This window comes from Hesperophylax consimilis, chromosome 13 (genome assembly GCF_061612785.1).
Source record: "Hesperophylax consimilis isolate HC1 chromosome 13, BYU_Hcon_1.0, whole genome shotgun sequence".
NCBI lineage: Eukaryota > Metazoa > Arthropoda > Insecta > Trichoptera > Limnephilidae > Hesperophylax > Hesperophylax consimilis.
Genome location: NC_142848.1, coordinates 28,311,946 through 28,328,207, shown reverse-complemented (window position 1 = coordinate 28,328,207; position 16,262 = coordinate 28,311,946). Strand labels below are relative to the sequence as shown.

General features: G+C 35.3%; 1 protein-coding gene across 5 annotated transcripts in view; it reads left to right on the top strand.

Moving 5' to 3' along the window:
* The window catches only part of LOC149418725 (uncharacterized), a 253,323-nt gene that overhangs the window by 193,136 nt on the left and 43,925 nt on the right, over positions 1-16,262 (top strand). The window lies entirely within an intron of this gene.

Genomic DNA, 16,262 nt, shown 5'->3' with positions numbered 1-16,262 from the left:
ATACCTCGCAAAAAGCGCATTTTAATCAAATACATTGATTAACTCCATCTAGAATATACAGAGCGTCGCGTTTAACCTTAAATTTAGCTCATGTTTATTTATTTATTATGTGTCTTCGTCAATGCAATGTTCCATGTCCTCATATTGTGCTGTATGAGTGAACACAGACAAGCATGCATGTGAATGTGTCGGCTATTCACGTAAAAAATGCAACGGAAATGCTATCGTTGCACTCTGAACTTTGGCACGATTTAATATGTGACGAGATTTCTCGTATAATTCCTCATAATTTAGATAGATTTCTCGAGAATTTCAGCGGAACGAGTATACCCCGCCTAGACCTCATATTTAATCGGATGTGATTTTCATATTTAAAAGAAAGCAGAATACGAGAGTAGGAACATGTAAACCGAACATATTTAGAATTGTCAAAATAATAAATTGAAGTATGAATAAATTACTTTAGCGATATAGTAGGTTGTTTATATCTCGGTGGGTAGAGCGACTAAGTTGGACAAATCGATATCGGTAATCGCAGCGGATACCGACTTACTTTATTATCAGGAATCAGGACAAGTTATGCTGGGTGAAACGGTTCGTTCTATAAGTATATTGCTTATTTAAAGGTGTTTTGGAGCCGAGCTTTGCGTCACTTTTCCTTCTGGTACCCTCCCGTATCGGAGGTTGGCTAGCATCAGGGAAATCTTCTTTCTGCAGCGTGCAGCCTCGAACAACTCTGGAAGTATGTAAGGGTAAGCAGATAACAACAGGAAGACAAGCTTTTCGATATTTTGTATTAATACCTGCCTTCTGATATGGCCAACTTACGTTTAAAAGTATTTGTTTTCTTTTTGTAGTGTCCGCTTCCCGTCAGTCAAAATATCTCCGCCTCTATTCATTATGGGTACCTACCTATATTACCTTTTGTTAAGCACCAGCGGATTTCCTAAATCTATATCGCGGGGCGGCGCTTTCCGACTCGTTAGCGCCCGTTTCCACAAGCGTCCTCCGCGCGGCGAGCGTCGTCCGTCACGGCGTCATCTGTCACCGCCGCGACGCCGACGTCTCGACATCCCGCCATACCATACTAATATCACCGCAACACCGCCGGGCGTCTATTTCGGCCCAAACATGCGGATCGCAGTAGAACTGGCATCCACTTGACTGTGATAGTGTAGCAGTGTAGATTGAAGGATGATAGACAAGGATGAAAGTGTTTTTATCATCGGAATTAATGCCACAGGTTTCTGCATTTTTTTTATATTCGCCTCCAAAATCACTATGCTTCTGCCAGTGTTCATTAAAATCCTCATCTGCACGGTTTTTTTCAATCCTTTATTTTTTAAAGATAATTTTCAAACTTTTAAGGGATTAATTATTAACTCCGGTATGTGTATTGCAATGCAATACCACTTAACAAAGCTACTAAAATAAGAGAAAAACTGTTGAAAAATGTATGGTAATGTTTATTTCATTCATAAGCGTTTATGATCTCTTATCTTTAGAGCGGTATTACTTGAATCTAATTTTATTGGGTGCCGTAGTCTGCTCATGCTCATGCATAGGTCTCTCATGTGGCGACGAAGTACTAAATAATGCGATTGCTATCAAAACTTTGGCTTTGCTATAGTATAGGTATAAGTAAGTCAATATATAATCCTTCTAACACTCGAGACCTTTCCTCGCCGATGGTATTTACCTACTTAACCCTCCCGAACCGGAGGGGGGTAATATACATCCCCAAAAGAGAGTTTTGTGCGATATTCAAGTTGTTTTTTATGTTACATTCTCTAATTTAGGTAATCCTAGAAAAAATATTAGGTTATCGTTCGGCATTTAAAATAAATTGCCTCGTTACTATTTTATAAGATATCAACTAACTAACTAACCATTACGCCGTTTCCCCGCAGGGTTAGGCAGAGAAGACGGACCTCCAAACAACTCGGTCTTGGCATAAACTTCTTGCCTCATTCACATTCATACATCGTCTCATACATAATCTTCTATTGTTCTGACTCTTTACATGGCTCGACTCGAGTATCTGATTCACTTGATCGTGCCATTTCTTCCTCGGGCGTCCCAGACTACTACTACCATTAGCATTCGCATCATAAGATATTAAATAATAATATAGGTGTTTATTCCAGAATGTGGATAGTTAGGCGCACATCCCATAGAGAGTATACGATTCAAGTACGAACATTGTATTACGAAATTAAGAAGAATAAAAATAAAAATATTTTAAGAGAATAAATCAATGTAGGTAAATAAAAAGAAATAATGTCTATCCAATTCCGAAGAAATTACTCCCCCCCCCCACTGATCACTATTATTTATTTAATTCTCGCCGCAAACTTTTACCTTTTCGCATTACTTAATGATTGACTGCTGGGCGAAGATAGGCGCATGTCCTGTCAACGGGTAGGTATAAAAATATATCACCAAAAAATAGACACCGATATATATGGGGGGACCCTGGAGACCCCCTTCAGATGAAACACGATTTTTACGCTCAGTTAGAAACTTAAAGGTTAATAGGCATTGTCTTCCCATTATTTAATATTGAGTAACATTACCGGTCAGAAAGCTTCTCTGCGAAAAGTAGCCGGTTCCGAAATAGACGTATGACTGTGCAGCTTTAAAGTACTATTTTTGAACAAGAGCTTGCGGAATGCGAAGTCTTTGATATACATACATAATAAGATGAACTCGTTTGGGAGGTCGTCGCGCGTCTCTGACATTAAAAAATATACTTGTATAATACACTCCGGCGTCTCCGACTTCTTTCATCATTCACCACTGTATACCACAATGTTAAAAAACTACACTCAAAAAAATTAATCGACTGCGTTTTATTCCGGTGTCGATATATTGTGTCGAGTATTCCTCGGGCGCCCCCTCTTCTTCCACCATTTAAACCACTATCTAAACACTCCTGGCACTAATAAGAACAATCTTTGAAATTTTCAGCGCTATCGGTCGACTACGAGTTTTTTAGAGTTTTGTGAGCCCAAACATATTTACCTTCCGATTTTATGTCCGGGTTAAATCTTCCCCATAGGAAAAACTAAACCCTTCAATAAACCCGAAAATAATTCACCGACTCCAGATATTTTCATATCAGAGGGTTCGGCTCGGTAGAACTCCTAACAGGGCCTATAAATCCTACTGATCCCTCAACATAAATATTTGAAAAATCTTTCGTTATCCTACATGTATTCAAATGACCGACTTTTGCATCTTTATATATAAATTTTGTTGATAGATCTAATACGCCTAAATTTTTAATGAGAGAGCTAGGTATAATGCCAGTAGCCGAAATAACGAATGGTAATATTTTTATAGTCTGAGAATGCCAAATTCTTTTAATCTCATTTCCTAAATCTGTGTATTTTCTTATTTTTTCATTAACAGATTTTTGAATATTACAGGAATATCAATGATATAAGTTATTTTTTTTATTTTGTTAAGATTATTATTACCAACATATTTTTGAAGTTTTATTCCTATATTTTTTTAAATTTGAATGATAATTTTCTCACGGCCATCACGATAGCGAGCTTTTACCGGCATTTATTTAATAATGGGCCCATTTCGCACAACCTTCGCCGACAATGTACAGGAGACCTTCGAAACATTAAATCTGAAGTGGTTTTTGTGAACACTCGGCGCTAACTGTGTTACTTCACAACAAGACCGTAAATCAAATTTGTCGCAGTACTAATAGCGGGGATGGCTGTGTAAGCGATTCTGTACGTCAAGCGTTGATGGTCGTGAATTAAACGTGCACGGTACCTACCTACAGAATAAAATGTCAATTTGACATCTGTCAGTCTGTCATTCGGTGTCCCCCAAAGCGTGCGGTTAATTCCCGCACCTCGCGTCATTCGCGTTCTATTGTGTCTCGTGCCGTGTATTGACCCCCGCCCCCGTTTCCATTTACCTCGATTACTTAATTTGTACACATTGTGCCTACGCCGCAAGCCGTTTCCTTCGTCTAGCCACATTATAGCCTAATATACAGGGTTTTCCAATAAGAGCTGTTATTTTGATATTCAATCGTAAAAGATCAATGGTTTCGTTGCTTGTGTGGCACGTAGCGCCGTCTTGTTGAAAGTAAACGTCGTCCAGATCAATACCATCGAATTACGGCTATAAAAAATCATTAATCATCTCTCGATAGCGCAATCCTTTCACCGTAACTGTTGCTCCAGCCTCATTTTCGAAAAAGTAAGGTCCAATGACTCCGCCGGACCATAAACCGCACCAAACAGTCACACGTTGAGGATAGAAAGGCTTTTCAACAATAACTCTTGGGTTTTCCGAGCCCCAGATGCGACAATTTTGCTTGTTGACGAAGCCACCGAGGTGGAAATGGGCCTCATCACTCAAGATGATTTGCATTTGATTCACTCAAGTGAATTTTAATAATTTCAATGCGTTGTTGAAGCGTGTATCGTTCCATTTTTATTAATGGCGTAGTTTCTACTTGTGAAATGTCAAATAATGACAGCTTCAAAAGTAACATCTACCGAAATAGCGGGCTATTCAAAATAACACCTCTTATTGGAAAACCCTGTATTATCATAAGCGCTGTAAGTTTCGTCCAACCATCAGGTGGCCCCTCATTGGACACAATAATTACGCTGGGCAGAAAAACGGCTTTACAAGAGTCGATCTATCAGAAGAGCAAGAGTTGTGTGGCGTTCTATTCTCTCTGAAATTTCTTCATAATTAGTTTACTCTCTCATCACACCAAATAACACTTGTATAATATATTATGGTTAGTATACATTTGCGAACCGAACAAAGAAATACGGGAAAGGAACGAAGCAACTGCAAGTGGCGTTTCGCGCTATTTTCGGTTGATTCATTCCTCTCCCATAAGTTGAGGTTCAGTTCAGAGATAATAGTAGGTACAGTCTCGTATCGGCCCGTTTTTCCGTACGGTTCCCTGATATTTCATCAAAATGAAAATTCAACACACTTTTAAAAAGTTATATAGAGTCATTAAAAGCGATGAAACAAAAACTAGCTTTAATAGTTACTTATGCAACCTATTTAACCTAGTTTTTGTTTCATCACCTTTCATAACTTTATATCACTTTTTGGAGGTGTGTTGAATTGTCATTTTGATGACATACCCGGTCACCTTAGCCACTATTTATGGGCTCGAGTACCGAATAGTAAACTCAAACTTTATAAATAAGGAAATCTTAAATCGAAAATGTACGTTATCCACAGACATAGGAATTAATAGACGAGAAGATAATGGCGAGGGGTAAAATCAACTGTTGAAGAACGAAGGGCGTAAGGCTGACTGTGATTCGTCAATAAATCAATCTGACAGTAAATAGGCATCTCGCATTATAATATCACCATTTACTTCTTAAAAGTAAAATCTGCTTTTGAATGAATAGACATTTTTACATGGGAGCGCAAATTACTCGCCACGTTATGAACAAATTTGCGAAGTCCAAATTCGGCAAAAAAATTCGGTTCTATTTTCAGAGTCGAATATTTCGTTTAAGTATTTAGTTAAGACACTTTTATAAATGTTCATAATTTACTTCCCAGCAACCAACCAGCTTTGTGTTTCGCGTCCAGACGTTTCTCGATGTGATAGTATATGTTTCTAAAACTGATCTATATTATACGATGTGAATATGCTTAAAATAAAGTAAAATAATGCTTATATATGGAATGTAATACGACAATTGGGTTTATTCTCTTTTTCACATCTATTTTTACAAGTTTTCATAGTACAAGTCAACATTTTGCCGTGTTATTTCGTAAAATGAACCGATGATGCCTCGACCATAGTTCGCACTAGAATGATGACGTCACGTTTTCAAATTTCACTTGAGGCCATACGCGAGCACAGCCGGCTCCAATGGAACCGGTATGGGGAGTGGGGATAATACGCTTTTAATCACTTAGGGCAGGTCTACTAATATTCATATGTCTATGACGTTATCCCATGGATGAGCTATCAAGAGGATGGTGAAATCTCTATTTGACTCTCCGCGTCTGTTTGTTATTGCGCTTAGTTCTTCTAAACTACGCAACGGATTTTGTTAGGGTTTAATAATTTAGATAATTTTTTCGTGCAGTTTTATTATATTTATAGAAAGTAGAGAAAATTTGATGTTTATCCTAGAATTCACAAGCTCAAAACTTTAGTCCAAATCATTCACAACCCCGAGCAGAGGTAGACCAAAGAACTCCTGGATGACCCAATGCTCCAAAATCCTACAAAGAAACGGCCTAGATGAAAGCGACACTCAGAACCGAAGAAGCTATAACCTGAGAACGAGAAGAGCCGACCCCAACAGCCTACCTAGGTAATGAGTTGGGATAGTGCTAGGAAGAAGAAGAAGAAGAAGATTCACAACCCCGAGCAACGCCGGGTACGCGTCAGCTAGTTAGTACCCCCTAATTTAATTTTTCAATTAGCACACAATCGTCTTATTTCGTATTCCGTCCTGTAAATTGCTATTTCAATTTGTTTTGTCAGTCACAATAATTCAGGATAATTTTCAACACTTAGCAAAAATATAATTAATAAGTACAAGCCACGTTTTATTTTGGTTCTATGACTTAATTTAATAGAACAGTGACTTAACAGAACGCCTTTAAAAGCTTTACGCAAAAAACGCATTAAAACTGATTAAAAAAAAGTAGCCTGCAAACCTAACCTAACCTGGTTAACCTATTATTTTTTCATCTCTTCATGACTACATAACTTCGCGAAAGGCTTCTTTTTTGTCACTGTTCTGTATTGCCACTGTTCTATATTGCCCGGTTATTATTATTTTACAAGGACATTTTAAGAATTAAAGTTGGTTGAACAGAGATTAGTTAACCTTTATCGATTAATGACTAGTCATTTCTAATCGACGTAATCGCTAATCTTCCCGAATAATTACATAATTATGTACACTTTACACATCTCAAGGCTTTCTGTTAATGTTTAGTTGCATGTCCTGATTGAAGATAATATAAGACCATAATCGGCCATTTTATAAATTAATTCTAGATGGTATTACTAACTATCCTTTTAATAATTATATAACTTTTTACATTAGCATCAGGGCCTATGTCATCTTTGGGGATGCTGTGTGAAGGGTCTTATTAGAGAAAGGAATGTTCTGAGAAGGAAGAAGTTATAAGGACTGGGTAGTGTTAGTAAACTTGAAAAATTACGATATCTGTCAAACATTTAAACAAAGAAATACACATTTCAATTACATATGGAATAATTAATTAATTAAAATAAAATTATTTTGGTACTACTTTATCACTGTATGACTTACAATCATTTCCAATTTATGATGTTAAATTCACTGAATCTTCGTCGGTGCAGTAATTTATTTTAAAATCTAAAAGGCACTTTGTCTCTAGATCTGGGGAGACATTCATAGCAATTCCAAAACTATACTAACGAGTAACGAGAATCGTCTATAAGAGCTGCTTATTTGAAATATTGCTATACCGGTTATATTAATAAAGTTAGTGATATACAGGGTGCTCGGGGGTAAAGTGCGCTAACTTCGGGAGGTGATTCTACTATTTTTTAAAATTCTAATGTTTATTTTCCCATACAAAAAATATATTTTCCAATACCTAAAAACTACCTTAAAACATTGGAATTTCGAAAAAGTTATTTCAATTTTTTACTTCTAAAATCATGTAGAATCACCCCCCGAAGTTAGCGCACTTTACCTGTTATTCGCATTACGTGTAAACATTTTATCAGGTTGGGCCAACGTATCCCTGGTTCACGGTATCGACAATTATTATTTTTTATCTTAGAATAATTTATCCATCAAATTCACCTTTTCAGCGACCAAAATACACTTACAACAGTCAAAATTTCTTTCTTACTCTTTGGGAAGCATATTCTTAATTTTGGTGTTTGTTTTGACAATAGTTTTTGATAGAAGGTGGCGTAGGCGACAAGTACAAAACTTACGAACGCTGTTTGCGCAAACACAATAAAGATCTCCGCGGGGGCGAGACTGCTGTGTCGCACTCAGGGTAGCTACTTATTTCTTTTTAAATTAATTCATAAACATGACAACATTTTCATTGATATATGCCGTGCCGTTCCCCGCAATCAACTCCTTGTTCGTCCTTTTCGTCTTCATCCGTGTGGAAATCAGCCGTACGAGAAGCATCAGCATGTCAATTTAATCAACTCTATTCTAAAACAATACTTCTTTATATAAATACAAAACACAAGAAATAACAACTAACACATACATAAAAACACTAGATCTCAACTACAGATACAACTTTCGGGAAAAAAAGCTTCCTATATTATGGTACTGAGCTTTACAACTAAATCCAACTCACAAAAATATTATAACATTTAAATCTCAAATTAAAATCTGAATAAAAAATATAGGGAGATCAGAAATAGAAATTTTACTGACACCAAATACAGACTGCACTAAAAAACACCATGTAACATATTTCAAATTATTTCATAAAAAACACTACATAATATATTTATAATTATTAGGTACTTATTCAAATTCAAAAAAAAATATTTACTGCACAAAAATACAGAGTACAAAGGGTATAGCTTATAGGTTACATCCTATTTCTTCCAGCTAACCCAACAAATACACATTATATTACAAAAGTCAACAATTACTTGTTATGAAATGTATGTAAATAAAAAATAAAAAAAACAGGTATTTAATTTATGTAAGGTATTCATTTAAGGTGTAGTGACATTTGTTTAAAAGAAATGTTTTTAGTGATGATTTAACTTTAAGTATGTCGGTTATTTGTTTGATGCTACGTGGAAGGTTTTTATATACGTTGATGGCCATGTAGTGGGGTCCTTTTTGAATTTTAGTTTTGTTTGCTTTTGGGATTAATAAGTTTTCTGTGAACCTTGTAGCGTGTATATGTGTTGAGTTTTTCTGGAGATGATCGAACTAACAGGCATAACTCCATTATATATATGTCCGTCACTGTCAGAAGATTGAGATTTTTAAAAATTGGTCTACATGAATCCCGGTGATCAGAGTTTGTAATTTTATTATATTATTATTTTATTTTATTATATTATTCACATTACTAATTTTTAATCATTTGTAAATGAAATCCTCAGCACGGGAGATCTCAGTGAGGATATAATTTTCTCCATTTGTTACAAAAAAAGGGATTTATAATAAAATATTTATTTGCTAACACACTTCTATTAATTATCAGAACAAGGCAGTAGATGCGTGAAAATGTCTTTTACGACCGACTCCAAATCGATTCGGTCAAGTTTAGTCTGTTTCGCATTATGAATTATATCCGACAGCTCGTAACAGTGTTAATGTCTCTCGCCTAGATTACAATTCTGTTGCATATCTCTGAAGTATTATTAAATTAATAATTATTATTTGCCTGCAGTGACAGTTGCGCATGTTCGGGTGTTGGTTGGGCCGCTTTGGACACTCCGATGTCGTCCGTATTGCATTATTTGGAATGCTGCCAGGACAGGTTTCGCATTAATGCATAATGTAATAGAGTAAGGTTTAATTTCAGACGTCTCGGTCTACGCATAAATTAACCTGATAAGTACCCTTTGGTAATGTCCTAATATAAAATAATTTATGTACTTCCTTCCTTATGTATTTATATTTTCTGGGTAGAGATTCATTTTTTGTTAACCCGTAGTGGCCGGACTCCTGCATTTGCAATTTCGACAAATCGTGCCCGCAGATACGATGTACTTTTACATACTTTTGCCACTCGATTGGACGACATTGTGCTGAGCGGGTTGAGGAAAGAATTTGTTAATGCGAATCTTTTAAATTAAAAGACGAATTTCGGGATAACGCTTCACATATGTGCCGTTTTACACAAAATAACGAATATAAGAAACAACCCGTTCTCGTGCGGAAGAATGTCAACTGTAAACAGGTATTTCCCCCCTGGCGCAGAGTATCAATGCGGCAAGTTCCCCGAACAGACTCTAATGAAATACCTGCAAAACACGATTGCGTGATGCTTATCGCTGTGTTAACATCGTATTATTAATCAGATCAACCGTCCTCGTTTGGTTTTGAAGCATGTTTACGTTATTCCAGCGTTATACTGGAATGTTTCCCACTGTACTTTTTGCTCGTTGCACCCAACGGAGGTGATGAAATCTTGAACTTTGAACTTCTATACCACGAGGAATATTAATATTATCTTGTACTGTGAATTATCATCCGCTGCGATGGAGAACTTTATTTTGGAAAGAAGGAGCAATTGAAAGTAACGGGGTATTCGTGGTGGCAATTAATCAGACTGCGCGGCCCATATGGTCAGAAATGATTACCAGTTTTTCCACAAAGCGACTACTTGGCGGGCAGATGTCCATAATGGCTCCATTTTATCATATTATTTATTATTCAACCTTCTTTTTAACATCCCATGTCTGGAAGTGAATGTTTTCCGTAATAAAATATTTTGTTCCGTAATAAAATGGTGTTTTTTTTTTAAGTGTGTTGCGATCTCAATAACAAAGAATACTTATTCTTTTGTTACATCGTTATTTTTTTTAGAAAATTCTTTGCTTAGTTTGCACTTCGTCGCTCTAGTTCGTTTTTGTCCAACAGACCATTTTTGGCTAAATTGAGTTAAGTATGCAGTTGTTCTCCGAAAGCATTTATTTATACGATACAAGTGAAAATTTTTTTTTAATGTGTTTTCAAGACGAAGTTTGTCACAATTCCACTAAAATTAAATAAATATTCCGAGCTTGTTTATCCAACACTGTGTCCTACATTTAAATTAAACGTGTTTTCTGTGTAATTTTAAACATTTCGAGCGAATTTTACCTAAAAATAATAATTTCATTACTTTAAATAATTTTAGTAAGCTTAGAATGAGCTAATTTCATTGTATGTGCGTTTTTCTTAAAAAAAACATTGAAGTTCTATTTCTCCCGATTTACGTTTTGGTCTGTTAGACAAATACGAACTAGAGCGACGACTTGACTTCATTATTAGGAATCATTTTATCAAATTATTTTGTTGGTGATATGTTGGTAAGAACCTAGACTACCTACACGTACTTAAAGAGTTTCATATAATAATGTACCCCGCCACGCGTTGCTGCGGTTCAGTCTGTCTGTGCAGATAACGTCCACCAGATGGCGCTATTAAAAAAAACATGTTTGTCCAACAGATTACGCTCTTTTTTAAAAGCATGTTTTTACCTCTCACAGGTGACATCCACACAATAAACACAGTACACAAAAACACACGCGTATTCGAATGCAACGTTGTGAAGTTTCGGATATTTAATATTTTGAACAAATGAACATTAACATTTTTATTTATTCTGTAATGTTATCTGTAAAGTTTCTAAGATTTCTCTACATGAGGGAGTACGGCCACTATCCATGGTACGGTCTCTACCCGACGAACTTTCTTTTGGGCATGCTGGGACTTCACTCCCTGTAGCTCAGAAGGGAGGGGTATGCCGCTACCCACTTATTCAGACTGCTGCGAGGCTATATTGAGAACTCAGCCATTTTAGAGCGCGTGAGTCTCTATGTTCCAGATGACTATCTTAGACAACGTCATCATAGATTATTCTATCTTCCTGCCTGCAGAACTAACCTGCCAATGGTTCTCCCGGTAGGGAGGAGTATATTGCTCCTGAACCAAATCTCCTCCGAGATTGATATATTTGGCGTCAGTGAGGAGAGATTCAGAAGGGAAATTCTTCTGATTCTTGAAAGAGTCTCTCCACATTGACGAGATCTTTCACCACTGCCTGAAATTTTTTTGGAAATTCCACATTTCTTGAAATTTCTTTTTTTTATGTATAAATACTTGAAAACAATCTTTTGTAAAAAATTTATGCAACCCAATTTCTTATATGCATTAAACCCTAATTTGTAATTGTGTAAGAAATTAATAAATATTATTATTATAAATTTATTTTGGTACATTCTAATCGTTTTCTTCGTTTATTATTTATATGTGATATAATATGTATAAATTTATACCCGATAAAAAGTCGCACAGGGATTATTGTGATAGTAATTAAGATATCATTAAATTGAAGGAATATATATTTTATTTTCAAATGGAAATTCCTCCAAAAATTACTTTTATTATGAACTTGTAGTTAGTTAAATATTGCCCAAGGTTATTCCCTGGTTAAAGAAAATATGTACGAGATAATAATACCAATAATCATAAATAACGACGGTGGAGACATGAATCTTATTGGCTGACCTTTCTTGTTCCAACTTCATATTATTTCACAATAGCAATCACCTTCAACATCCATTAACTAAGTAATATTCGCACTTCATAATTATAACCAATGGGAAAAACATCAATTTAAAATAAACTGTCGCTCTGGTGGCTTTTCGAATGCAACTGAATAATAATTTTGATTGATCATCCATTGATTTTTTTTATCAATAAGCAATGTTAAGTTTTGTATAGAAGCTTTTATCGCCTTACTCATTCAGGGTTGCCAGTTGAACAGCTACCGAACACATAATCCCTACCGACATATGCCGACTGGAAAACTGTAATAGAGAATAACTCGAAAGTCTTATTAAAAACAAATTATTCAACGTAATTTGTTTTTACTATTTTATTATCGTGGTCCCGATTCCAATAACGCACTTGGAAAACGAATGTAACCTTACATCGTGGGTTAGTGAGTTCGTCTCCTCATTTTCAGTATCTCCAATGTTGTGAGATTTCAAAGTGAACATGTGTACCGTGAAATTACACACATTACAATTCATATTTCGAATGGCAGAGCTGCAGTATCTGCAGTGACGTCACACAATTTTCAGCTGGCCGGTGTTTACAAAAATTTAAATAGTTCTGTCCTGAGTTCTAATTATTTTTTTATGTGAATATCGAACACGAGTCTCAACTGCTCCCAATCATCTGAAGTCAGTGAGACTATGGCATCCTGAGGCTGGAGGTAGTGGTTAAGGGGAGGAGATAGGTAAGAGGGAGGTGGGGAAGTACCAGGCTATTCAGATCTGGTCACCAAACACTGCTAAGCAATTTCAAGCAACGTTTCAATTCTGAATGGTGGTCTTACACAAGGGCGATACTAAGAAGTGAAACGTGTCTTAAATATACTATACACGGTGTCCGGAAACTCGTAGTACAAGCGGGAAACTGGAGAATCTACACCACATGGGGAACCCAAATAAACATAAAGTTTTTTGATTTGAGCATTTTCACAAAAAAATAAAAAACCAAAAAAAAATATTATTCGGCTATTTTAGGGTTAAAGTTTTTTTCTGGTGTTTAGGGTTGAACAACAGATGTTTTAACCCTGCAGAGCAGAAATATTTTATGATTTCACCGGATTAAATGAAGGGTGATTTCAAAATAATGCTTCAAATCCGAGTTTCTTCATTTGTTTTACTTTCAAATAGTTTTAATTAGTTGGGTACTTTGATCTTCAGTAATAATTTATAAGAATTTGATTAAAAAAAAATCAACTTCTAACTCGATTTACTCGATAACGAAAGCTCAAATCAAAAAAATATATACTACAAAATCGACTCCAAATGTGATGTACATTCACCAGTTTCCCGCTTGTACTACGAGTTTCCGGACACCCTGTATATTAATTTAAATGAATAAATTGTGCAAAAAAAAAACAAATAACATTTAATTACGCACGCCCGGATTAGAACCCGCGACCTTCGGATTGATGGTTGAAAGCCTTACCCCTCGACCACGGATGATACATTTGTAAAGAAAAAAAAAATCGTTAAATACTCCGAAATTAATTTTTTAGTGTTACTCACAAAACCACACCATTATTATTTCATCGCCCATGATACCTACATGCCCCTAACACATTTATTGTGTTTTGTTTTTATAAACGGGTTAGGAAATAAAACTATGGTCTTAACCTTAACTAATACATAATTTGGTAGATGGCCTACGCCCCAGATCAGTTGCATAATTATATAAGAAAGTAAATCTACAATAAATGTATGCAATAGTTTTGAAATCTGTTTTCTGTGTCAACCCTGCCCTCGCTTATTTTAGATTCGCATTCAATGCATTTTTATCGTTTTTCATGACCTTGAAATGAATGCATTTTTGCATACGTTAACATAATATTCCGTTGATAATAAATAATACTCCGCAAATTGTTGTTTACGACCATGACAGTAAACAAGTGACTAGATAATACACACTACAAATGTCCTCCGTGCCCATGCGTGTTCATCATGAGGGCAATTGGATATGATGATGAACACTAAAAAACCCAATAATAAATCAAGATAGAATTATTATAATAAATATAAAAAATAAATGAAAAAATAAGAAAATACACAGATTTAGGAAATGAGGTAAAAAGAATTTGGCATTCTCAGACTACAAAAATATTACCATTTGTTATTTCGGCTACTGGCATTATACCTAGCTCTCTCTCCTAGGCGTATTAGATCTATCAAAAAAATCATATATGAAAATGCAAATCAGTCATTTTAAATACACGTAGGATTACGAAAGATTTTTTAAATATTTATGTTGAGTTATCAATAGGATTTATAGGCCCTGTTAGGAGTTCTACCGAGCCGAACCCTCTGATATGAAAATATCTGGAGTCGGTGAATTATTTTCCCATTTGATCTCTGGTGAGTTGACGTGTTCTTGTATTGTTTTGTATTTATTTTGCTTATATAATGCGCTTCCATATTGTGGATTAACTAGATGATCATTTGTGGAAAAGTGTGTGGAAGGGTTTAGTTTTTCCTATGGGGAAGATTTAACCCGGACATAAAGTTGGAAAAATTATTTGACCGTGAAAATTCAAATTATACCTTCGTTACATTCATTTTAGTAAGTCTAGGGGATATTATAAAGTAGGCATTTCAGGTTGCCGGCTGTCGATTTAAGTTTAATTTAATTATTTGAAAAAAAAATTCAATTCATTATAATTATATCAATATATCAAACAAACCTTCCCACCGAAGGTTTCTGTTATAACTACGTATGTATATAACTTCTTATTTTTCATTAGTCTGTTTGTGCTTCTGAGGGGAAAAAATAATTAAAAAATATATATTTACAATGTATTTTTTTGCAATATGTAATAGACCAGGTCAGGTAAGTTTTTTTTCTGTGTTTGTTTATAAATAATAAAATTAGATAGAGACTAGGAATTAATTGTACAACGCCGTTGAGGTGATTTTTCACAAAAACGGCGCCATACAAGTTATCCAATTATTATTATTAAAACAGGTTTTGTAAAATATATCTACCATTAAATGTATGTAACATTTTTTAATACCTGGCCTTAAGGAGCACATTCATGTATTATTTCATAACACTAGCTGTTATTTACTTTGAACAAGTTAAAATTATTGCGTATAATCGAATTTTTAATAAAATTCTAAGTGAACATTTGAATTGAATTTATAAACAGCAAAAAGCACTAAACCAAACCTACTGCCTACCAAACCTACCGACTAAACCAAACCTACTGCAAGATAATGAGGCATAGGTACTATTTCATGATGCATTGTGTAACAAAGTGCGGTACACAAATAACTCTGATGTTATCTACCGACCAGGAAAGGAAGAGGGGAATAAACTTATTACAAAAATATAGTTTTTAAATTGAATTACAACCCGTGGGAAATGTTCTGTCAAAAGAAAATGATCCCCCCAATTCATTGGTATTTTTTATTTTTATTCTTTTCCGACTTGTGTCCGGGTTAAATTTCCCCACAGGAAAAACTAAACCCTTCCACACACTTTTCCACAAATGATCATATAGTCAATCAACATTATGCAAGTGCATTTATATAAGCATACTAAATTTGATCAACGCTATTATTTGTCCCCCACAAAATGAATATATGTGCATCATTTCTCGATACGACTCATCACCAGAAAAATTATTAATATATATTTTTTTTAAATAACTTTAGGTAGGTAGGACCTTCCTCTTTTGCCTCTCCTTCCCCTTCCCACTCTCCGGCCTCACAACATTCCCCAAATGGGGATGCCATAGTCCTACTGGCTGCGGGAAGTGTGATTTAAAAATACTAAATCTTGTAAATAATGATTGTAAAGGTGGGTTATTTCATTTATCTCATCATGTGCATCTCTCGTAATTCATTGTAATCAATAAAGGTGAGTAAGTTACTCCATTCTACCTTTCGCAGTCGTAATAATATTGTTTATCATTGGCGGAAAGGTTGGCATGTCGTTAACCTAATTCCTGCCGTGGCGGAGTAGCAAGCCTGA